The 24,042-nt window shown below is 39.9% G+C and overlaps 1 long non-coding RNA gene across 4 annotated transcripts in view; it reads left to right on the forward strand.

The window, feature by feature from the left end:
• Window positions 1-24,042, forward strand: part of LOC102550565 (uncharacterized) — a 220,895-nt gene that overhangs the window by 31,949 nt on the left and 164,904 nt on the right. For all 4 annotated transcript variants that reach the window (XR_015625651.1, XR_015625648.1, XR_015625649.1 and 1 more), the window contains exon 2: window positions 15,459-15,686. This is a non-coding gene — a long non-coding RNA (uncharacterized LOC102550565). The remainder of the gene's footprint in view (window positions 1-15,458; window positions 15,687-24,042) is intronic.

Below are 24,042 nucleotides of genomic sequence, written 5' to 3' on the forward strand. Positions count from 1 at the left end.
TAGATCTTAGGCACCTAGGGAGTCATTCTCGGGCACATCAACAAGTGAGTCTTACCAGGTCACTTAGAAAGGCCTTACTTATAAAAGTGTGTCTGGGCTAACACACATGAGAGCAGAGGTAAGACCAACTCTTTTCTCCTGAGCAACCCACCTGGAGGCCTCAGGACACACAAACCCAGGAGCAGTCTGGGACAGGACCCTTCAGGTTTCTGCCTGCACCTGGAGCTTAACTGGTCCCACAGCTCTCTGTACAAAGATCCAGCTGTAAGAAAATAGGTCTATAGGATTGCTGACACACAGGCCTACAGGAGGGTAAAGCCAATGTCAGAGATAGAAAACAAGCTAACATCAGAGACAACCTGATGGTAAGAGGCAAGAGCAGGAACTGAAGCAACAGAAACCAAGACTACTTGGCATCATCAGAGCCCCATTCTCTCACCAAAGCAAATACTAGATATCCAAACACACCAGAAAAGCAGGATTTGAATTTAAAATCACATCTCATGATGATGATAGAGGACTTTAAGAAGGACATAAATAACTCTCTTAAAGAAATACAGGGCAACACAGGTAAAACAGGTAGAAGCCCTTAAAGAGGAAACACAAAAATCCCTTAAAGAATTCTAGGAAAACACAACCAAACAGGTGGAGGAATTGAATAAAACCATCCAGGATCTAAAAATGGAAATAAAAACAAAGAAATCACAAAGGAAGACAACCCTGGAGGTAGAAAACCTAGGAAAGAGATCAGGAGTCATAGACACAAGCATTATCAACCGAATGCAAGAGATAGAAGAGAGATTCCCAGGAGCAGAAGATACCACAGAAAACATTGACACAACTGTCAAAGAAAATATAAAACACAAAAAGCTCTTTACTCAAAATATCCAGGAAATCTAGGACACAATGAGAAGATGAAACCTAAGGATAATATGTATGGAAGAAAGCGACGATTCGCAACTTAAAGGGCCAGTACACATCAATAAAATTATAGAAGAAAGCATCCATAACCTAAAGAGATGCCCATAAACATACAAGAAGCCTACAGAACTCCAAACAGATTGGACCAGAAAAGAAATTCCTTCCATCACATAATAGTCAGAATACCAAACTCATAAAACAAAGAATATTAAAAGCAGTCAGGGGAAAAGGTCAAGTAACGTATGAAGGCAGACCTATCATAATACACCAGACTTCTCATCAGAGACTATGAAAGCCAGAAGATACTGGAAAGATGTCATACAGACTCTAAGGGAACACAAATGCCAGCCCAGCATAATATATCCAGGAAAACTCTCAATTAACATAGATGGAGAAACCAAGATGTTCCACGACAAACCAAATTTACATAATTATCTTTTCACAAATCCAGCCCTACAAAGGATAATAGATAAAAAAAAACTCCAACACAAGGAGGGAAACTATAAAAACTAGAAAAAGCAGGAAAGTAAGCTTCTTGCAACAAACCCTGAAGAAGAGAGACACACAAATATAATTCCACATCTAGCAACAAAAATAGCAGGAAACAACAATCACTATTCCTTAATATATCTCAACATCAATGGACTCAATTTCTCAATAAAAAGACATAGACTAATAGATTGGATATGTAAAGAGGACCCAACAATTTGCTGTCTACAGGAAACATACCTCAGTAACAAAGACAGACACTACCTCAGTAAAAGACTGGAAAACAATTTTTCAAGCAAATGGTCCCAAGAAACAAGCTGGAGTAGCCATTCTAATATCAAATAAAATTGACTTTTGACCAAAAGCTATGAAAAATAAGAAAGGACACTTCATCTTGGGAGATTTCAATACCACACTTTGATCAATGGACAAATCATGAAAACAAACTAAACAGAGACACAGAGAAACTAACAGAAATTATGAACTAAATGAATTTAACAGATATGTATCAGCATTTCATCTACAACAAAAGAATATACCTTCTTCTCAGCATGTCATGGTACCTTTTCCAAAATTGACCATATAGCCAGTCAGAAAAGAGGCCTCAACAGGTACAAGGTTGAAATAATCCCATGCATTACAATGACAGAAAGCCCACATACACATGGAAGTTGAACAGCCCTCTACTCAATGATAACTTGGTCAAAGAAAAAAAGAAATTAAAAACTTTTTAGAATTTAATGAAAATGAAGGCACAATGTACCCAAACTTATGGGACACAATGAAAGCAGTGCTAAGAGGAAAATTCATAGCTCTGAGTGCCTCCAAAATAAAACTGGAGAGAGCATAGATTAGTAGCTTGACAGAGCACCTAAAAACTCAAGAACAAAAAAAAAAAAAAAACAAATACACCCAGGAAGAGTAAATCGCAGGAAATAATCAAACTCAGGACTGAAATTAACCAAGTAGAAATAAAAAGAACTATATAAGGAATCAACAAAACTAGGAGCTTGTTCTTTGAGAAAAATCAACAAGATAGATAAACCTTTATCTGGACTGACCAGAAGGCATAGAGAGTGTATCTAAATTAACAAAAGTCAGAAATGAAAAGGGAGACATAACAACAGAATCTGAGGAAATTCAAAAAAATCATCAGATACTACTACAAAAGCTTATATTCAACAAAACTGGAAAATCTGGAGGAAATGGACAATTTTCTAGACAGATACCAGGTAACAAAGTTAAATCAGAATCAGATTAACCATCTAAACCGTCCCATAACTCCTAAAGAAATAGAACCAACAAAACCACAGGACCATATGAGTTTAGTGCAGAATTCTATCAGACCTTCATAGAAGACCTAATATCAGTATTGTCCAAACTATTCCACAAAATAGAATCAGAAGGAACACTACCTAATTCCTTTTATGAAGCCACAATTAATACATATACCTAAACCACACAAAGAACCTACAAAGAAAGAGAACTTCAGACCAATTCCCCTTATGAATATTGAGTCAAAAATACTCAATAAAATTCTCACAAACCAAACCCAAGGAGACATCAAAATGATCATATATCATGATGCATCCCCAAGGATGCAGGGATGGTTCAGTAAATGGAAATCCATCAATGTAATCCACTAAATTCAACACCTTTTCATGTTAACAGTCTTGGAAATTCAAGGCCTATACCTAAACAAAGTAAATGCAATATTCAGCAAACCACTAGTCAACATCAATCTAAATGGAGAGAAACTTGAAACAGTCCCACTAAAATTAGAGACTAGACAAGACTGCCCACTCTCTATTTACTTATTCAATATAGTACTTGAAGTCCTAGCCAGAGGAAGCAGACAACACAAGGAGGTCAAAAGGATATAAATTGGAAAGGAAGAAGTCAAAATGTCACTATTTGCAGATGATATGATAGTATACTTAAGTGACCCCAAAGTTCCACCAGAGAGCTACTAAACCTGATAAACACCTTCAGCAAAGTGGCTGGGTATAAAAGTAACTCAAATAAATCAGTAGCCTTCCTCTACACAAAAGAGAAACAAGCTGAGAAAGAAATTAAGGAAACGACACCCTTCACAATAGTCACAAATAATATAAAATACGTCTGTGAGACTCGAACCAAGCAAGTGAAAGACTTGTATGTCAAGAACTTCAAGTCTCTGAAGAAATAAATTGAAAATCTCAGAAGATGGAAAGACCTTCCATACTAATGGATTGGCAGGATTAATATAATAAAAAAAAAATGGCCAAACCCAATCTACAGATTCAATGCAATCCCCATCAAAATTCAAATTCTATTATTCATAGAGTTAGAACAAATTGCAAATTCATCTGGAATAACAAAAATCCCAGTATAGCAAAAAGTATCCTCAACAATAAAAGAACTTCTGGGGGAATCAACATCAGAGCTATAGTGATATAAACTCTATAGTATTGGAACAGAGACAGGCAGATAGATCAAGGGAATAGAATTGAAGACCCAGAAAAGAACTCACACACCTGTAGTCATTTGATCTTTGACAAAGGAGCTAAAACCATCCAATGGAAAAAAGATAGCATTTTCAAGAAATGATGCTGGTTCAACTGGAGGTCAGCATGTAGAAGAATGCATATCCATTCATTCTTATCACTCTGTACAAAGCTCAAGTCCAAGTGGATCAAGGACCTCCACATAAAACCAGATACAAACTATCAGAAGAAAAAGTGGGGAAGAGCCTCAAGCACATGGGCAGTGGGGAAAATATCCTGAACCAAACACCAGTGGCTTATGTTCTAAGATCAAGAATTGACAAATGGGGTCTCATAAAATTGCAAAGTTTCTGTAAGGCAAAGAATGCTGTCATTAGGACAAAATGGCCACCAACAGATTGGGGAAAGATCTTTACCAGTCCTTCATCAGATAGAGGTCTAATATCCAATATATACAAAACTTAAGAAATTAGACTCCAGAGAGTCAAATAACCCTATTAAAATGGGGTACAGAGCTAAAACAATCCTCAGCTGAGGAATATCAAATGGCAAAGAAGTACCTAAAGAAATGTTCAACATCCTTAGTCATCAGGGAAATGCAAATCAAAACAATCCTCAGATTCCACCTCACAGCAGTCAGAATGGCTAAGATCAAAAACTCAGTTGAGAACAGATGCTGGTGAGGATGTAGAGAAAAAGGAACACTCCTCCATCGCTGGTAGGATGGGAAGCTGGTACAACAACTCTGGAAATCAGTCTGGAGGTTCTTCAGAAATTGAACATTGCACTACCTGAGGACCCAGTTATATCTCTCTTGGGCATATTCCCAAAAGATGCTCCAACATATAACAAAGACATATGTTCCACTATGTTCATAGCAGCCTTATTTATATTCTCCAGAAGCTGGAAAGAACCCAGCTGCTCTTCAACATAGGAATGGATACAGAAATGTGGTACAGCTACACAATGGAGTAGTACTCAGCTATCAAAATGAATGACTTCATGAAATGTATAGGCAAATGGATTGAACTAGAAAATATCCTGAATGAGGTAACCCAATCACAGAAAAACACACATGGTATGCACTCATTGAAAGTGGGTATTAGCCCAAAAGCTCAAATTACCCAAGATACAATCCACAGACCACATGAAGCTCAAGAAGGATGACCAAAGTGCAGATGCTTGAGTCCTTCTTAAAAGGTGGAATAAAGATATTCAGAGGAAATATGGAGACACAGTTTGGAGCAGAGACTGAAGGATAGACCATTCAGAGTCTGCCCCACCTGGGGATCATGCTCATATATATATATATATATATATATACACATACAACCACCAAACCCAGACAATATTGATGAAGCTTGAAGTGTATGCTGATAAGAGCCTGATATAGCTATCTGCTGAGAGGCTCAGCCAGAGCATGACAAATACAGACGTGAATGCTAGCAGCAAACCATTGAACTGAGAATTGGATCTTCATTAAAGGAGTTAGAGAAAGGTTTAAAGGAGCTCAAGGTACTTGCATCCCCATAAGAACAACAATACCAACAAACCAGAGTTCCCAGGGTCTAAACCACTACCCAAAGAGTACACATGGACAGATCCATGACTCCAGCTGCATATGTCAAGAGGATGGCCTTGTTGGGCACCAATGGAAGAAGCCCTTGGTCCTACCAAGTCTGGACCCCTATTAAAGGGGACTGTCAGGGTAGGAAGGGTGGGTTGTTGGGGAGGGGGGCAACACCCTCATAGAAAAATGGGAAGGAGGCATGGGATATGTGGCTTATAGATGGGAAACCACGAAAGAGAATAACATTTGAAACATAAATTTAAAAAATCCAATAAAGAATAATATTACATGAAACATTGTTGAAAGTTATACATGTTTTCTCCTGAAATATACATTCTTAAATTATTTTATTTTCAGTAAACCTTTTTTACATGACATAAATGTTACTTAATTCTTCAAGCACTAAGTGGTGTTTAAATTAAAATTGCAGTAAGTATATAAAATAGTAAGTTTATCTTAAAAAAAAAACCAAAGTGTCTGAATCATTAAATTCTCTAGCTGTAGGTCATGACCCCCTTGTGGGTTGAACAATTTTTCCACAGCATATCAGATATTTATATTACAATTCATAACAATAGCAAAATTAAACATACAAAGCTGCAATAGAAGTAATTTTCTGGTTCTGCCTCACCACAACATGAGAAAGTACATTAAAGGGTCCCAACATGAGGAAAGTTGAAAACCACTTCCCCATATCATCTTACAGAAAAAGGCAGTAGAGAGCTGCTCTCCAGGGACAGAGGTATTGTCAGGACAGATGTGTGGTAAGATGGTTTCTAGCCACATTTACCAGTCAAAATAGGGACACAGGTTGACTGTCACGGCCAGCATTGTGAAGTAAGACATGGAGGGTCATTGCTCTGTGAATTTTCCAAAGATGCCAATGAGACTCTAGATTCTGCCTTTAATGAAATTTAGAACCTCCTCTTCACACTGCACACATTTTATTGATTGCAGAGATCTCCCTGAATGTTCATCAGTACCGTCAGAGAAGAAGCAGAGATTATTCAGGGAGGCACTTAAACCAAATCCAGTACAGATGCCAACATCTAAAATGCAAATCATCATTTGAGAATCTCCCTCCTTCCTGTGAATGGATTTCTTAAGATCCCAGTGCTAATAAAGAAAAACATTACATTTCTTTTTATTCTTTTTCTTTCTTCAAGTCTGAAAGGAAATCCAGAAAACTGATGAGCATTGATGAATAAGGAATATGCCCCATGCATATTCCCAACACATGGGCTTGCTTGTTTGTTTTCAATCATATATGTGTGAAGGTCTTTGCATGGCCTGTATGTTTGATTCATACATGTTTAGGTGCTTTCATGATTGTCTCAGTGACGAATGAGTACATGCTCCTAGGGTTAGGCTGGTATTGAAAGAGGCCTATTCTGTGTTGGTTACCTAAACCCTGCTATGCAGTGGTTTCTCACCCTACAGTTCCTAGAAGTACATTTGACACCTCTCATTGAGGAGGCTGTTTGCATTTCTAAGGAGAAGTAGAGTGAATGTCTTTGCCAGGAGAAGCAAGTTTGAGCCATCTCTCAGTCTTGGCTCTCTTCTGGGAAAGATAACTTCATTATTAGCTTACTCCTGAAGGAAATGGGAGAATAAGGGTCTACAGCAGAGGCAAGTGCTCAGTGGGTAGCTTTCCTAGGTCCTCACTATGCTTGTACACAGACCGGATCCAGCTGGTACTCACTATGTCCCCCTGGTGTATCTTTGCCTGAAGTGGACAAAAATGAACAGGGTTGGCTCGTCCTTACTTATGGTCCCTAGTGGGTCTTTACAGAGGACACAGGCCACCATGCATATCTGCAGATTTTGTATCTGCAGATGGGATTGTTCCTGGACCTGTCTCAGTTCAGATGAGTTCAATGTTTGATTTTTCAAGTTCTGTCCACTTTGGGCCTATCTTGTTCATTGTCATTTGGGTTGATTCTTGTTAACTCTGAAGTACATTGAGGTAGACACTGTAAAACTGAACAAATATTGTAGATGTAAACTTTTGAGACTTCAAGACTAAATTCACCTCTAGAACTTTGATAGAGCTTTTACTCTCCAGAATAACCCTTCTGGGAAGCAAGGGAAGCAGGCTGGGCAGACAAGGGGTTATACTGTGATGAGCTGGCTTGGGAAGCCTCAAACCTGGAATAGTTGTAAAGCTAGAGAGGCCTTGAGATGTGCCATAATGAGGGACACATCAATCAGTGTTAATCCCCAGGGCATTTTTCATCTTTAAAAATTAAAGCCTGAAAGCCACTGAGTGACACTGCCCCACAGTCCCTCTTTCTTTTCCCTGGCAATCCCTCTTCAACTTTCTCTATCTGTGATATTGATTGCTTCAGGGTTGCACTGTTGTGGAAACTCATGGTACTTGTCTCTTTTATGACTGGCTTATTTCACTCAACATAACGTCCACAGTGGTCACCATGCTATGGTGCAGCTCAAAATTTTCTTCCTTTTAAATTAGCAGTATTCCTGTGACTGGATGTCCCAGAGTACATTGGTACCCAAAGGGGGTCTTCCCTTTTCTGTGTGATGAAGGAAGAGATTTGTAAGGGTGAGACTGGGAGGAGAGGAGGATTGTGGGAACAACATTGGAGTATAAAGTGAAGAAAGGAAGGGAGAAAAGAAAGAGAAAGGAAGGAAGATAGAAAGACAAACCAACAAACATTAGCAGTATTCCATTGTGTCTATCTATTCACCCATTGATGGACTCACCTGACTTCCATATTTTGACAACTCAGAATAACACAGGTATAAATATCCCATAATGATACTGTTTCCAGTTCTTTCTTGAATTCATCTAAAAGAGGAACTGCTGGATGATATGGAAGCATAACATTCCACATTTAGATATGGAGGGACTGGAATATTGTTTTCCACAGTAGCTGTGTTAGAGAGGCAGTAAAGGCTCCTGATGGTAAGGAGAATACAACCTCTGGCCTTGGTGGAGACCTAACTTTCCAGTTGGGCTGGCCAATCAGTCAACAACCAAGATAGATAAATTTAGCTTTGCTAGAGAGATAGGGGGAATAAGTAACCCTTTAATGAGGTAAAATATTTGTTCTTCCCACAATAGCTTAAGGGGCCATGGCCTCACTTCTTGGTAATTCTTCAAGATTTTCTGAATTACTCATAAAAGCCTAACTTTTCCATGTGGCTGCTTGTCTGTCGTGTGTCTGACCTCCCACTGCCACCTTAAGTGTATGGCTTTTTGCTCTATGTTTTCTCCTTTCTTGTCCCAGCAGCTGTGTAGCTTGCCTGCCCTGGCATTTTTCCTTCAAACTAGAGTAAGACTGTCCATGAACTTCTGTTGGATCTCATTCCTAAATTCTTTTATTAATGAGACCAAGAACCTCAGCAGGGGACTCTGATTTCCTGGCATCATATGGTGGCCATGGAAAGACTCACCAAAATTCCAAGCACATATTTGGTGGCCTGCATGGGGATATTTCAGAAGCTTCTCTGAAGTCAGCATCTGACCATAGCTCCATGACCTTAAGGAAGCATCTTCTATTTTGATGGCCAAGCAAGAGCAAAGGCTTTTAAAGCAGATCCAGATTGGTCACATATTGGGGGCTCAATGGATTGGATCACTGTTTTGATGGGGATGTTAATGATGTTATGGATCCCCATCTTATATTGTTTTCCTCTTTCCTAGACATCATAGAAATGCAGTTAACATATGGGATGCAACACCAAGCAAGCAAGACACAGGTCCTCTTGAGTTCACTACTCCATGTGTGCCCCTCCCCAGTGTTACATGATTTTGCACAGTATGAAGGATTCTGACTCTGTCTTAGTTAGGGTTTTACTGGTGTGAATAGACACTATGACCAAGGTCAATCGTATAAAGCACAACATTTAATTTGGCTGGCTTACAGGATCAGAGGTTCGATTCACTATCATCAAGATGGGAGCATGGCAACATCTAGGCAGGCAGGGTACAGGCAGAGTTGAAAGTTCTACATCTTCATCAGAAGGCTGGTAGTGGAAGACTGACTTCCAGGCAGGTAGGATGAGGGTCTTAAAGCTCACACATAAAGTGACACACCTAAGTCCAACAAGACCACACCTTGTGGTATGACAAGGAGTACCTGGGAGAATAAGAACCCATATTGGTTCCCTATTTAGCTTCCCACACAACAAGTTTCCACACATCACTGGGTCTATAGAATAGGGGATGGGGACATTTATTCAAATATATAAGAGCACTTTTGTTTGAAGAATGTTTTTATTAATTTACATTACATATTGTATACATATCTGAGTGTATGTATTTGCATCACATGTGTGTAGTACCCTTAGAAGTCATTATCAAATACACTGGACTGATAGATGATACAGTGCCCTCTCATGGACATCTCACCTGGATAGAAAGAAGACCTAATTTGGAGATGGCAACAGGCACACTAATCCATGCATCAAAGGACTCGACTGGTAGAGGTTTTCTGAATATCCCAGGGGCCTCAGCTCACTGTTGTCCCTGCTGCTTGATGCAGCCCATGTGAACTGCCATCTATCCATCTGGGCCCATCTGGGCCTTGATGGATACCAAATCACTGTGAGCATGCTAGATCCTGTGCTAGACTTCCTTGCCTCCTGCAGCTTTCCAATTGTGTTCTTTAAAACCATCAATGCAATGACTGCCTCACTTTTTGTCAGTATAAGCTCTGAGTCTCTGGTTCCTTTAAGGCCTGCTTAAGTTCTGTAGTCACTTTAACCCTTTTGAAGTCACTCTATATACATATATATATATATATATATATATATATGTAAGTTTATATAAATGTAAGAAGTATAAGATGTTATCTGAGAGTTAATAGTAGTACTTAAGGCTGTACTAAGAGAACCTTGATTACTAATAGCCAGCTATGAAGGAAATACCCAAGCATGTCTGTCCATGTTTCAGGACATGTAACACCACTCTATCTTTGAACCTGGTTGTAAATTAAATCCTTTGGGAAATGTAACAGCAAAACTCACATCTTATGTATTGCTATTGTTAAAATAGATGACAATCTTTCTTCACTAGCCTACACCAACCCCTTGAACATGCACCAACTTATCTCTTTTTTTTTGTATTATTTGTCTGTGTGTCATATAGGAGGGTGTGAGTGTGCATTCTGTATATAAATGTGTGCACCCACAGCTTGATGTGGCTGTTGTTTTCTGTTAGTTATTTTTGAGACAGGGTCTCTCGCTGAGCCTGCAGTTCACTGGTTAAACTGGCTGGTCAGTATAGTTCTAGGATCTCCCCATCTCTTCCTCTTGACACTGAGGTTGCAGGTATGTGCTTCTATACCTGGCTTTTAATATAGACACAGAGTATGTCAACTTAGCACTTTACCCACTGAGTCATCTCTCCAGCCCCCAAAATTGTCATCTTAACAAATCTCAACCCTTACTCATTTACTGACTTACTCTGAAATTCTCTTCTTCAGCATAAGCCAAGATCCCAGCCACATTTGAGAAGAAATCCCTCAGGAAAACTCCCCAGGATGAAGCTTGTGACATCAAGCTGTATCTCACACTGCCATTGATGGTTTCATGGTTTCAGGAAAACATCTAAATTCACTGCGATTCTTAACATTTTGAGGTCAATTTTGAGGATGAATAAAGTGTCTAGGGTCAAAATGACTGCAGACTACACTGAGAAAGGATGGCATGGGTCTGTGTATAGTTCTTGCAGTCATGAAACTTTTCTTCCAAACAAGCCCCATGTCTCTGTTACAATGGCAGCTTATAAGGCCTGAGTCATACTTGACTGGGGTTTCAAACAGCTGGTATGGCCCTATGCGCAAGGGCATAATGTTATGCACAAAAGCAGGCTGGAGATGAAGACTCATCAATGAGTATAGTTGGAGAATCTCTAGAACTATGTCCTATGTCTACCTTCTTCTCAGTAGTTAGGCCACAGAAGTGTCTGAGAGGGTGAAGAATCATGCACAAAATTAAGGAATGTTTAGAGAATAGGAGTGCTTTGAACCCATGATTTCCGATTCATCGTCCATAGTCCACATATCCATTTAAGACATAATTCAGACCAGAGCTTCCAGGGACTAAGCCACTACCTAAAGACTATACATGGACTGACCCTGGACTCTGACCCCATAGGCAGCAATGAATATCCTAGTAAGAGCACCAGTGGAAGGGGAAGCCCTGGGTCCTGCTAAGACTGAACCCCCAGTGAACTAGTCTATGGGGGGAGGGCGGCAATGGGGGGAGGGTTGGGAGGGGAACACCCATAAGGAAGGGGAGGGGGGAGGGGGATGTTTGCCCGGAAACCGGGAAAGGGAATAACACTCGAAATGTATATAAGAAATACTCAAGTTAATAAAAAAAAAAATCAAAAAAAAAAAAAGACATAATTCAGTTGGTAGGATTCTTGGAATATGCTCTCATTCTGTATCTGTATATTATTCTAGTCTTCTCTTTGGCTATATTTCTGATGTCAGTAGATCAAATTGTCACTGGAGTGAAGCTCATTTTGTAAACCTGCCTGTAGGTTAAATGACTATTAACCAAGGTAATTAGTGTTACTTATTATAATTAATAATCCCAAATGTCACTAACAATGCATTTTTCCCCTGAACAAAAATCCAATGTCATTACATGAATTCTATGGACTTTTCTACAAGCCCAAGTAACTGACATCTTCTAAGTGGTGGGTTAGATGTCCTCAGGCCTTGGGAAATCCTTTCCTCTGTCTTCTCCACCCAGCCACTAAGTGAATAGAGACAGAAAAACTTGGAAGACCATGTTGGTCAATGCAGAGAGAATATCTTATATATTATATGGATGCATTACCTGTTAATTAAAAGGGCTTATGACCTTTGACTTAGGCAGGAAATAGAAGGTGAGACATCTGGGAGGCAAAATGAATTCTGGAATAGAGCCAGGTGTGGCAATTTCTCCCCAGGGAACATGTGAGGAGAAAGACACATGGTACCTGAGTACAGGTAACAAGCCACGTAGGAGATTATAGCTTAAAACAAATGTGTTATCTTGTTATGATTCTAGTCAGAGAAGAGCCTAACTATATGGCCAAGGTATTTGTAAGTATATTTTGAGTCTGAGTCTTATTTCTGGGAGCACAGGGCTAGGAGATAGAACCAGACATAACTTCAACAAAATGGTACCCCACATTGGGTGCCATTTTTAAGGTAATTGTCTTTAACTTAATTATGAGAGTAATTTAACCTTGTAGCTGTATTTCTTTACCTTATGTTAGTCGTCAATAACCACACAGAATAAACAATATTCATTTAAAACTATACTGCAATAGCTGAGTGGTAAATGATCTACCTTAACCTTTTATGTTAATCTGGCTACCTCCCAGCCTCATCCCATGATTATTCCATATTATTATTGATCTGATTCTTTTGACCCATTATTCATGACTCTAGTTCCTCCAGCCAGCCAGCAGATCTGCATCTTCCTCTCTCCCTGTCTCCTTCCTCTGCTTGGTAGATGTCCTGTCCTACTCTTCATTGTGTTCAGCAATTGGGTGATCAGGATTTATTGACAAGGCAGGGAATAAATGATAAGAATTGTTTACACAAACTCGGGACAGGAGATTCTTGATATAAACATTAGAATGCCATATACAGATTAAAACAAAATATGAGGGCAGAGAAATAAGCATTTGGAAAAACACAAGGGTAAACTTTACACAGTGTACGAAAACATTATGCCTACATAGAATTAATTTGAAAATGCACTGCTAGGTGTGTCCATGAGGGTATTTCCAGAAAAGTTTAACTCTAAGTGGGAAGACCCTAAGCATGAATATAGGCAGTGTCAACCCATACGTAGGAGGATGGGACAGAATGAAAAGGAAACTAGCAGGGGTTGGGGATTTAGCTCAGCGGTAGAGTGCTTGCCTAAGAAGCGCAAGGCCCTGGGTTCGGTCCCCAGCTCTGAAAAAAAGAACCAAAAAAAAAAAAAAAAAGAAAGAAAAGGAAACTAGCTCTCTTATGTTCTACATTGCCTTATTTGCCATTATCAACTGTAGCCTCTTAAAATGTAAGCCAATATAAACTCTTCCTCCTTTCAGTTCCTTCTTGCCATATGTTTGATCACAGAAATAAGAAAAAATGACTAACAGTTACATATCCAAATTCCATTGTTTTGAACTAGTCACTCTGTTTGTATTCAAAGATTTGGAGACTACAGTTTGTGTGTACAGTAGGAAGGGTGTGGTAAATACCTAGCCAGATTATGTCATAAGCCTAGGGGGAATTCATGTGAATGATATTTTTTCTTCCTTTAAAATTTGGTTTAAAATACACATTACCTGTTCAAAATAATGTGGTTTTCTTTTTTGCTTAGAAAGTTCTAGAAGGTTTCTTCTTCCTTCCTCAATATCTGTATGTTTTCAGTGAATTAACTCTTTCTTTGATAATTGTATACATGTTAGTCATATATTCTAATTACTCTAACTTTTATCCTTTCTTATCCTCTCCTCCTCCAACCACCTTTCTTTCTACAAATTCCTTCCCTTCATTTATGTCTTTTTGTTCTGTTTTGTGAACTGCATTTAAACACTTCTGTCCATATGAAGGATATTAGCTAAGAAAGTAGAAAAATCGAGTTATCAAGCTCTATCTGTAATCTTGGTTTCCTTTTCCTTTGAACTTATTTGACCACTAAATAAATACTTCTTCCCTCTCCTAACTGAGGATTTTTTTTTCTTTTCTTTTTTTCAGAGCTGGGGACCAAACCCAGGGCCTTGCACTTGCTAGGCAAGCGCTCTACCACTAAGCTAAATCCCCAACTGTAACTGAGGATATTTTAAAGGACCAGTCTCTAATAATTGAAAAGATGCTGACTTACGTGTGAGATCATGTGATTTCCCAAAACATCTGGGTCATAATGATTATAATTATATCAATAGAAACTCTTCTATGCATTCCATATAGGTACTTCAGAAATATTATCTTCTTCTCTCCTAACAATTTGTTAGAAACCCAATTACCAACATCATATTATTGAACTAACTCAGGTTCTATCATATTAAATACATTTTGTTGTAAGTAAGTAGTGAATCAGGCATTCAAACTAAACTCTCTTATACCAAAGACTGGGTTTTTGTATCACTTTATCACATGATCTCTCCTGGAGGAACAGGCTAAATAAACATGAGAACAAAGAGAGGAAACGGGGGATATGGTCTAATTAATTACCTAAATAGTTTGAAGTATTCTGTATCAATGATAAATATATTTTAGAAAGAGGCTATTGTTATAGGAACTTTAAAAAATGGACTAGGAAGCAATGAATAAACCAGCAAAGAATTTCCATGAAGGGAAGAACAGACAGAAGAGGTGGATTTTGTGTTGAGTTTTGGTGCTTTAATGGAAAGTCCTTTGTTAGCAGGAGGCAGCCGTTCCTAGAGAGTCAAACTTGTAGCAATTACGAAGAGTACTTGGAAGGAACCTGGGCCTCTGCCTCTTATTTTGACTTCTCTATTTGTCTGGTTCATGTTTTTCTTCAGTTATGGTGACTCTACAGTGGACAACTTGTGGGGAAGAGCTTGGCTTTTCTTCCTTGCAGGAAAACACACCAAATCTTGGACACATCCAAAGTCTGGGTTCCTTTATCAAGTCTTGCCTTCGTTCTTTTCTAAATTGCTCAGATGATGAGTAATTTACTTGAATGAAAAAAAAAACACTTGGCATGAATTGATTACTGAGTGAGGTGGGCAAGGAACCAGACACGTCACTAAAGTCAGACCACATGAAGGAAGAAATTGTCCCCACAGCCTTGCCAGGGATTGGAAATACGTTGCCTGACTTGGCATCATCCCTCTCTGGTATTGAATCAGTATCTATGTCACTGGAGGAAGGGGATTTTATTTCCCTAGTAAACCATTTCTGGATATTCTTCTCCATTCCACAAATCCTTAAGCTTGCTTGGGACTTAAACTAGACCTTAATCTCATCCTGTCTTTAGCTGTGTGTCCTATGTTTTTCTCTTATCAGATTGACTTTTAATGCATGTCTGCATTGAAATGTCCACCTGGATCTCCTTCCTGGAGAATTAGATATGTGGCAACTGGTTCTCAAAAGGGACAGGGAAAGAAGAGCCTGAATTGATCTTCTGGGTCTAGATAAACCACTGCTTTGTCTGACTGAGGACTCCCTGAGGGCACATGGGGCCTAGACAACTACTGTCCTCAGGAACAGGACAATTGTTGGTGAGTTGGAAAGGTAAGTAATGGAAAATTTCTGTGTTAGTTGACATGATGGATCAGACATTCATCAACATGGGATAAAGAGTAAATTAAGGAAGATGGAATGGAGTGGCCATTGCTAAGCTCAGTTGAGGCTTAAGAAAATAGAAATTCAAAGGCCAGAGTAACTGAGAAGTAAGTGCTAAGTGTGAAAGCCAGTTTTACTTCCTAGTTATAAGGGGTCTCAGAAAGAGGGCAGAGACTTGAGGACTTATCAGAATACAGATCACCAAAAGAAGTGAAACTCCCCCACTTAGCAGGTCAGCAATGCCAATGTCAAGGTTTGGCTGGGAAACAAATTAAAATACCACTCAATCTTGAGTCTCTAGAGTTTCATGACCCTCTGTGTCACTCCTCTCATTTACAAACTAGTATTTCTCCTCCTGTTGAATACACTGTTGAAGTCTGGCTTCTGCAACAGAACCCTGGCTGCCCTCATGATACCTGCTCCCTAAATGTTTTTATTGATAGTGGGGTCTAGAATTGTGTAGGACTTTTCTTTTTTTCTTTTCTTTTTTTTTTTTATTAACTTGAGTATTTCTTATATACATTTCGAGTGTTATTCCCTTTCCCGGTTTCCGGGCAAACATCCCTCTCCCCCCTCCCCTTCCTTACAGGTGTTCCCCTCCCAACCCTCCCCCCATTGCCGCACTCCCCCCAACAGTCTAGTTCACTGGGGGTTCAGTCTTAGCAGGACCCAGGGCTTCCCCTTCCACTGGTGCTCTTTTTTTTTTTTTTTTTTTTTTTTTGGTTCTTTTTTTCGGAGCTGGGGACCGAACCCAGCGCCTTGCGCTTCCTAGGTAAGCGCTCTACCACTGAGCTAAATCCCCAGCCCCCACTGGTGCTCTTACTAGGATATTCATTGCTACCTATGAGGTCAGAGTACAGGGTCAGTCCATGTATAGTCTTTAGGTAGTGGCTTAGTCCTTGGAAGCTCTGGTTGCTTGACATTGTTGTACATATGGGCTCTCGAGCCCCTTCAAGCTCTTCCAGTTCTTTCTCTGATTCCTTCAACGGGGGTCCTATTCTCAGTTCAGTGGTTTGCTGCTGGCATTCGCCTCTGTATTTGCTGTATTCTGGCTGTGTCTCTCAGGAGCGATCTACATCCGGCTCCTGTCGGTCTGCACTTCTTTGCTTCATCCATCTTGTCTAATTGGGTGGCTGTATATGTATGGGCCACATGTGGGGCAGGCTCTGAATGGGTGTTCCTTCAGTCTCTGTTTTAATCTTTTCCTCTCTCTTCCCTGCCAAGGGTATTCTTGTTCCCCTTTTAAAGAAGGAGTGAAGCATTCACATTTTGGTCATCCTTCTTGAGTTTCATGTGTTATGTGCATCTAGGGTAATTCAAGCATTTGGGCTAATAGCCACTTATCAATGAGTGCATACCATGTATGTCTTTCTGTGATTGGGTTAGCTCACTCAGGATGATATTTTCCAGTTCCAAACATTTGCCTACGAATTTCATAAAGTCATTGTTTTTGATAGCTGAGTAATATTCCATTGTGTAGATGTACCACATTTTCTGTATCCATTCCTCTGTTGAAGGGCATCTGGGTTCTTTCCAATTTCTGGCTATTATAAATAAGGCTGCGATGAACATAGTGGAGCACGTGTCTTTTTTATATGTTGGGGCATCTTTGGGTATATGCCCAAGAGAGGTATAGCTGGATCCTCAGGCAATTCAATGTCCAATTTTCTGAGGAACCTCCAGACTGATTTCCAGAATGGTTGTACCAGTCTGCAATCCCACCAACAATGGAGGAGTGTTCCTCTTTCTCCACATCCTCGCCAGCATCTGCTGTCACCTGAGTTTTTGATCTTAGCCATTCTCACTGGTGTGAGGTGAAATCTCAGGGTTGTTTTGATTTGCATTTCCCTTATGACTAAAGATGTTGAACATTTCTTTAGGTGTTTCTCAGCCATTCGGCATTCCTCAGCTGTGAATTCTTTGTTTAGCTCTGAACCCCATTTTTTAATAGGGTTATTTGTCTCCCTGCGGTCTAACTTCTTGAGTTCTTTGTATATTTTGGATATAAGGCCTCTATCTGTTATAAGATTGGTAAAGATCTTTTCCCAATCTGTTGGTTGCCGTTTTGTCCTAACCACAGTGTCCTTTGCCTTACAGAAGCTTTGCAGTTTTATGAGATCCCATTTGTCGATTCTTGATCTTAGAGCATAAGCCATTGGTGTTTTGTTCAGGAAATTTTTTCCAGTGCCCATGTGTTCCAGATGCTTCCCTAGTTTTTCTTCTATTAGTTTGAGTGTGTCTGGTTTGATGTGGAGGTCCTTGATCCACTTGGACTTAAGCTTTGGACAGGGTGATAAGCATGGATCGATCTGCATTCTTCTACATGTTGACCTCCAGTTGAACCAGCACCATTTGCTGAAAATGCTATCTTTTTTCCATTGGATGGTTTTGACTCCTTTGTCAAAAATCAAGTGACCATAGGTGTGTGGGTTCATTTCTGGATCTTCAATTCTGTTCCATTGGTCTATCTGTCTGTCTCTGTACCAATACCATGCAGTTTTTATCACTATTGCTCTGTAATACTGCTTGAGTTCAGGGATAGTGATTCCCCCTGAAGTCCTTTTATTGTTGAGGATAGCTTTAGCTATCCTGGGTTTTTTGTTATTCCAGATGAATTTGCAAATTGTTCTGTCTAACTCTTTGAAGAATTGGATTGGTATTTTGATGGGGATTGCATTGAATCTGTAGATCGGTTTTGGTAAAATGGCCATTTTTACTATATTAATCCTGCCAATCCATGAGTATGGGAGATCTTTCCATCTTCTGAGGTCTTCTTCAAGTTCTTTCTTCAGAGTCTTGAAGTTCTTATTGTACAAATCTTTTACTTGCTTGGTTAAAGTCACACCGAGGTACTTTATATTGTTTGGGTCTATTATGAAGGGTGTCGTTTCCCTAATTTCTTTCTCGGCTTGTTTCTCTTTTGTGTAGTGGAAGGCTACTGACTTATTTGAGTTAATTTTAAACCCAGCCACTTTGCTGAAGTTGTTTATCAGCTTTAGTAGTTCTCTGGTGGAACTTTTGGGATCACTTAAGTATACTATCATATCATCTGCAAATAGTGATATTTTGACTCCTTCTTTTCCAATCTGTATCCCCTTGACCTCCTTTTGTTGTCTGATTGCTCTGGCTAGAACCTCAAGAACTATATTGAATAAGTAGGGAGAGATTGGGCAGCCTTGTCTAGTCCCTGATTTTAGTGGGATTGTTTCAAGTTTCTCTCCATTTAGTTTAATGTTAGCAACTGGTTTGCTGTATATGGCTTTTACTATGTTTAGGTATGGGCCTTGAATTCCTATTCTTTCCAGGACTTTTATCATGAAGGGGTGTTGAATTTTGTCAAATGCTTTCTCTGCATCTAATAAAATGGTCATGTGGTTTTGTTCTTTCAGTTTCTTTATATAATGGATCACGTTGATGGTTTTCCGTATATTAAACCATCCCTGCATGCCTGGGATGAAGCCTACTTGATCATGTGGATGATTTTTTTTGATGTGCTCTTGGTTCTGTTTGCTAGAATTTTATTGAGTATTTTTGCGTCGATATTCATAAAGGAAATTGGTCTGAAGTTCTGTTTCTTTGTTGGGTCTTTGTGTGGTTTAGGTATAAGAGTAATTGTGGCTTCATAGAAGGAATTCGGTAGAGCTCCATCTGTTTCAATTTTGTGGAATAGTTTGGATAATATTGGTACGAGGTCTTCTATGAAGGTCTGATAGAATTCTGCACTAAACCCATCTGGACCTGGGCTCTTTTTGGTTGGGAGACCTTTAATGACTGCTTCTATTTCCTTAGGAGTTATGGGGTTGTTTAACTGGTTTATCTGTTCCTGATTTAACTTCGGTACCTGGTATCTGTCTAGGAAATTGTCCATTTCCTGCAGATTTTCAAGTTTTGTTGAATATAGGCTTTTTTTTTCCTTTTTTTTTTTTTATTAACTTGAGTATTTCTTGTATACATTTCCAGTGTTATTCCCTTTCCCGGTGTCCGGACAAACATCCCCCTCCCCCCTCCCCTTCCTTATGGGTGTTCCCCTCCCAACCCTCCCCCCATTGCCGCCCTCCCCCCATAGACTAGTTCACTGGGGGGTTCAGTCTTAGCAGGACCCAGGGCTTCCCCTTCCACTGGTGCTCTTACTAGGATATTCATTGCTACCTATGGGGTCAGAGTCCAGGGTCAGTCCATGTATAGTCTTTAGGTAGTGGCTTAGTCCCTGGAAGCTCTGGTTGCTTGACATTGTTGTACTTTTGCGGTCTCGAGCACCTTCAAGCTCTTCCAGTTCTTTCTCTGATTCCTTCAACGGGGGACCTATTCTCAGTTCAGTGGTTTGCTGCTGGCATTCGCCTCTGTATTTGCTGTATTCTGGCTGTGTCTCTCAGGAGCGATCTACATCCGGCTCCTGTCGGTCTGCACTTCTTTGCTTCATCCATCTTGTCTAATTGGGTGGCTGTATATGTATGGGCCACATGTGGGGCAGGCTCTGAATGGGTGTTCCTTCAGTCTCTGTTTTAATCTTTTCCTCTCTCTTCCCTGCCAAGGGTATTCTTGTTCCCCTTTTAAAGAAGGAGTGAAGCATTCACATTTTGGTCATCCTTCTTGAGTTTCATGTGTTATGTGCATCTAGGGTAATTCAAGCATTTGGGCTAATAGCCACTTATCAATGAGTGCATACCATGTATGTCTTTCTGTGATTGGGTTAGCTCACTCAGGATGATATTTTCCAGTTCCAAACATTTGCCTACGAATTTCATAAAGTCATTGTTTTTGATAGCTGAGTAATATTCCATTGTGTAGATGTACCACATTTTCTGTATCCATTCCTCTGTTGAAGGGCATCTGGGTTCTTTCCAATTTCTGGCTATTATAAATAAGGCTGCGATGAACATAGTGGAGCACGTGTCTTTTTTATATGTTGGGGCATCTTTGGGTATATGCCCAAGAGAGGTATAGCTGGATCCTCAGGCAATTCAATGTCCAATTTTCTGAGGAACCTCCAGACTGATTTCCAGAATGGTTGTACCAGTCTGCAATCCCACCAACAATGGAGGAGTGTTCCTCTTTCTCCACATCCTCGCCAGCATCTGCTGTCACCTGAGTTTTTGATCTTAGCCATTCTCACTGGTGTGAGGTGAAATCTCAGGGTTGTTTTGATTTGCATTTCCCTTATGACTAAAGATGTTGAACATTTCTTTAGGTGTTTCTCAGCCATTCGGCATTCCTCAGCTGTGAATTCTTTGTTTAGCTCTGAACCCCATTTTTTAATAGGGTTATTTGTCTCCCTGCGGTCTAACTTCTTGAGTTCTTTGTATATTTTGGATATAAGGCCTCTATCTGTTATAAGATTGGTAAAGATCTTTTCCCAATCTGTTGGTTGCCGTTTTGTCCTAACCACAGTGTCCTTTGCCTTACAGAAGCTTTGCAGTTTTATGAGATCCCATTTGTCGATTCTTGATCTTAGAGCATAAGCCATTGGTGTTTTGTTCAGGAAATTTTTTCCAGTGCCCATGTGTTCCAGATGCTTCCCTAGTTTTTCTTCTATTAGTTTGAGTGTGTCTGGTTTGATGTGGAGGTCCTTGATCCACTTGGACTTAAGCTTTGGACAGGGTGATAAGCATGGATCGATCTGCATTCTTCTACATGTTGACCTCCAGTTGAACCAGCACCATTTGCTGAAAATGCTATCTTTTTTCCATTGGATGGTTTTGACTCCTTTGTCAAAAATCAAGTGACCATAGGTGTGTGGGTTCATTTCTGGATCTTCAATTCTGTTCCATTGGTCTATCTGTCTGTCTCTGTACCAATACCATGCAGTTTTTATCACTATTGCTCTGTAATACTGCTTGAGTTCAGGGATAGTGATTCCCCCTGAAGTCCTTTTATTGTTGAGGATAGCTTTAGCTATCCTGGGTTTTTTGTTATTCCAGATGAATTTGCAAATTGTTCTGTCTAACTCTTTGAAGAATTGGATTGGTATTTTGATGGGGATTGCATTGAATCTGTAGATCGGTTTTGGTAAAATGGCCATTTTTACTATATTAATCCTGCCAATCCATGAGTATGGGAGATCTTTCCATCTTCTGAGGTCTTCTTCAAGTTCTTTCTTCAGAGTCTTGAAGTTCTTATTGTACAAATCTTTTACTTGCTTGGTTAAAGTCACACCGAGGTACTTTATATTGTTTGGGTCTATTATGAAGGGTGTCGTTTCCCTAATTTCTTTCTCGGCTTGTTTCTCTTTTGTGTAGTGGAAGGCTACTGACTTATTTGAGTTAATTTTAAACCCAGCCACTTTGCTGAAGTTGTTTATCAGCTTTAGTAGTTCTCTGGTGGAACTTTTGGGATCACTTAAGTATACTATCATATCATCTGCAAATAGTGATATTTTGACTCCTTCTTTTCCAATCTGTATCCCCTTGACCTCCTTTTGTTGTCTGATTGCTCTGGCTAGAACCTCAAGAACTATATTGAATAAGTAGGGAGAGATTGGGCAGCCTTGTCTAGTCCCTGATTTTAGTGGGATTGTTTCAAGTTTCTCTCCATTTAGTTTAATGTTAGCAACTGGTTTGCTGTATATGGCTTTTACTATGTTTAGGTATGGGCCTTGAATTCCTATTCTTTCCAGGACTTTTATCATGAAGGGGTGTTGAATTTTGTCAAATGCTTTCTCTGCATCTAATAAAATGGTCATGTGGTTTTGTTCTTTCAGTTTCTTTATATAATGGATCACGTTGATGGTTTTCCGTATATTAAACCATCCCTGCATGCCTGGGATGAAGCCTACTTGATCATGTGGATGATTTTTTTTGATGTGCTCTTGGTTCTGTTTGCTAGAATTTTATTGAGTATTTTTGCGTCGATATTCATAAAGGAAATTGGTCTGAAGTTCTGTTTCTTTGTTGGGTCTTTGTGTGGTTTAGGTATAAGAGTAATTGTGGCTTCATAGAAGGAATTCGGTAGAGCTCCATCTGTTTCAATTTTGTGGAATAGTTTGGATAATATTGGTACGAGGTCTTCTATGAAGGTCTGATAGAATTCTGCACTAAACCCATCTGGACCTGGGCTCTTTTTGGTTGGGAGACCTTTAATGACTGCTTCTATTTCCTTAGGAGTTATGGGGTTGTTTAACTGGTTTATCTGTTCCTGATTTAACTTCGGTACCTGGTATCTGTCTAGGAAATTGTCCATTTCCTGCAGATTTTCAAGTTTTGTTGAATATAGGCTTTTTTTTTTTCCTTTTTTTTTTTTATTAACTTGAGTATTTCTTGTATACATTTCCAGTGTTATTCCCTTTCCCGGTGTCCGGACAAACATCCCCCTCCCCCCTCCCCTTCCTTATGGGTGTTCCCCTCCCAACCCTCCCCCCATTGCCGCCCTCCCCCCATAGTCTAGTTCACTGGGGGGTTCAGTCTTAGCAGGACCCAGGGCTTCCCCTTCCACTGGTGCTCTTACTAGGATATTCATTGCTACCTATGGGGTCAGAGTCCAGGGTCAGTCCATGTATAGTCTTTAGGTAGTGGCTTAGTCCCTGGAAGCTCTGGTTGCTTGACATTGTTGTACTTTTGCGGTCTCGAGCACCTTCAAGCTCTTCCAGTTCTTTCTCTGATTCCTTCAACGGGGGACCTATTCTCAGTTCAGTGGTTTGCTGCTGGCATTCGCCTCTGTATTTGCTGTATTCTGGCTGTGTCTCTCAGGAGCGATCTACATCCGGCTCCTGTCGGTCTGCACTTCTTTGCTTCATCCATCTTGTCTAATTGGGTGGCTGTATATGTATGGGCCACATGTGGGGCAGGCTCTGAATGGGTGTTCCTTCAGTCTCTGTTTTAATCTTTGCCTCTCCCTTCCCTGCCAAGGGTATTCTTTTTCCTCATTTAAAGAAGGAGTGAAGCATTCACATTTTGATCATCCGTCTTGAGTTTCGTTTGTTCTAGGGATCTAGGGTAATTCAAGCATTTGGGCTAATAGCCACTTATCAATGAGTGCATACCATGTATGTTTTTCTGTGATTGGGTTAGCTCACTCAGGATGATATTTTCCAGTTCTAAACATTTGCCTATGAATTTCATAAACTCGTTGTTTTTGATAGCTGAGTAATTTTCCATTGTGTAGATGTACCACATTTTCTGTATCCATTCCTCTGTTGAAGGGGATCTGGGTTCTTTCCAGTTTCTGGCTATTATAAATAAGGCTGCGATGAACATAGTGGAGCACGTGTCTCTTTTATATGTTGAGGCATCTTTTGGGTATATGCCCAAGAGAGGTATAGCTGGATCCTCAGGCAGTTCAATGTCCAATTTTCTGAAGAACCTCCAGACTG

Source organism: Rattus norvegicus, chromosome 7, assembly GCF_021556685.1.
Source record: "Rattus norvegicus strain SHRSP/BbbUtx chromosome 7, alternate assembly SHRSP_T2T, whole genome shotgun sequence".
NCBI lineage: Eukaryota > Metazoa > Chordata > Mammalia > Rodentia > Muridae > Rattus > Rattus norvegicus.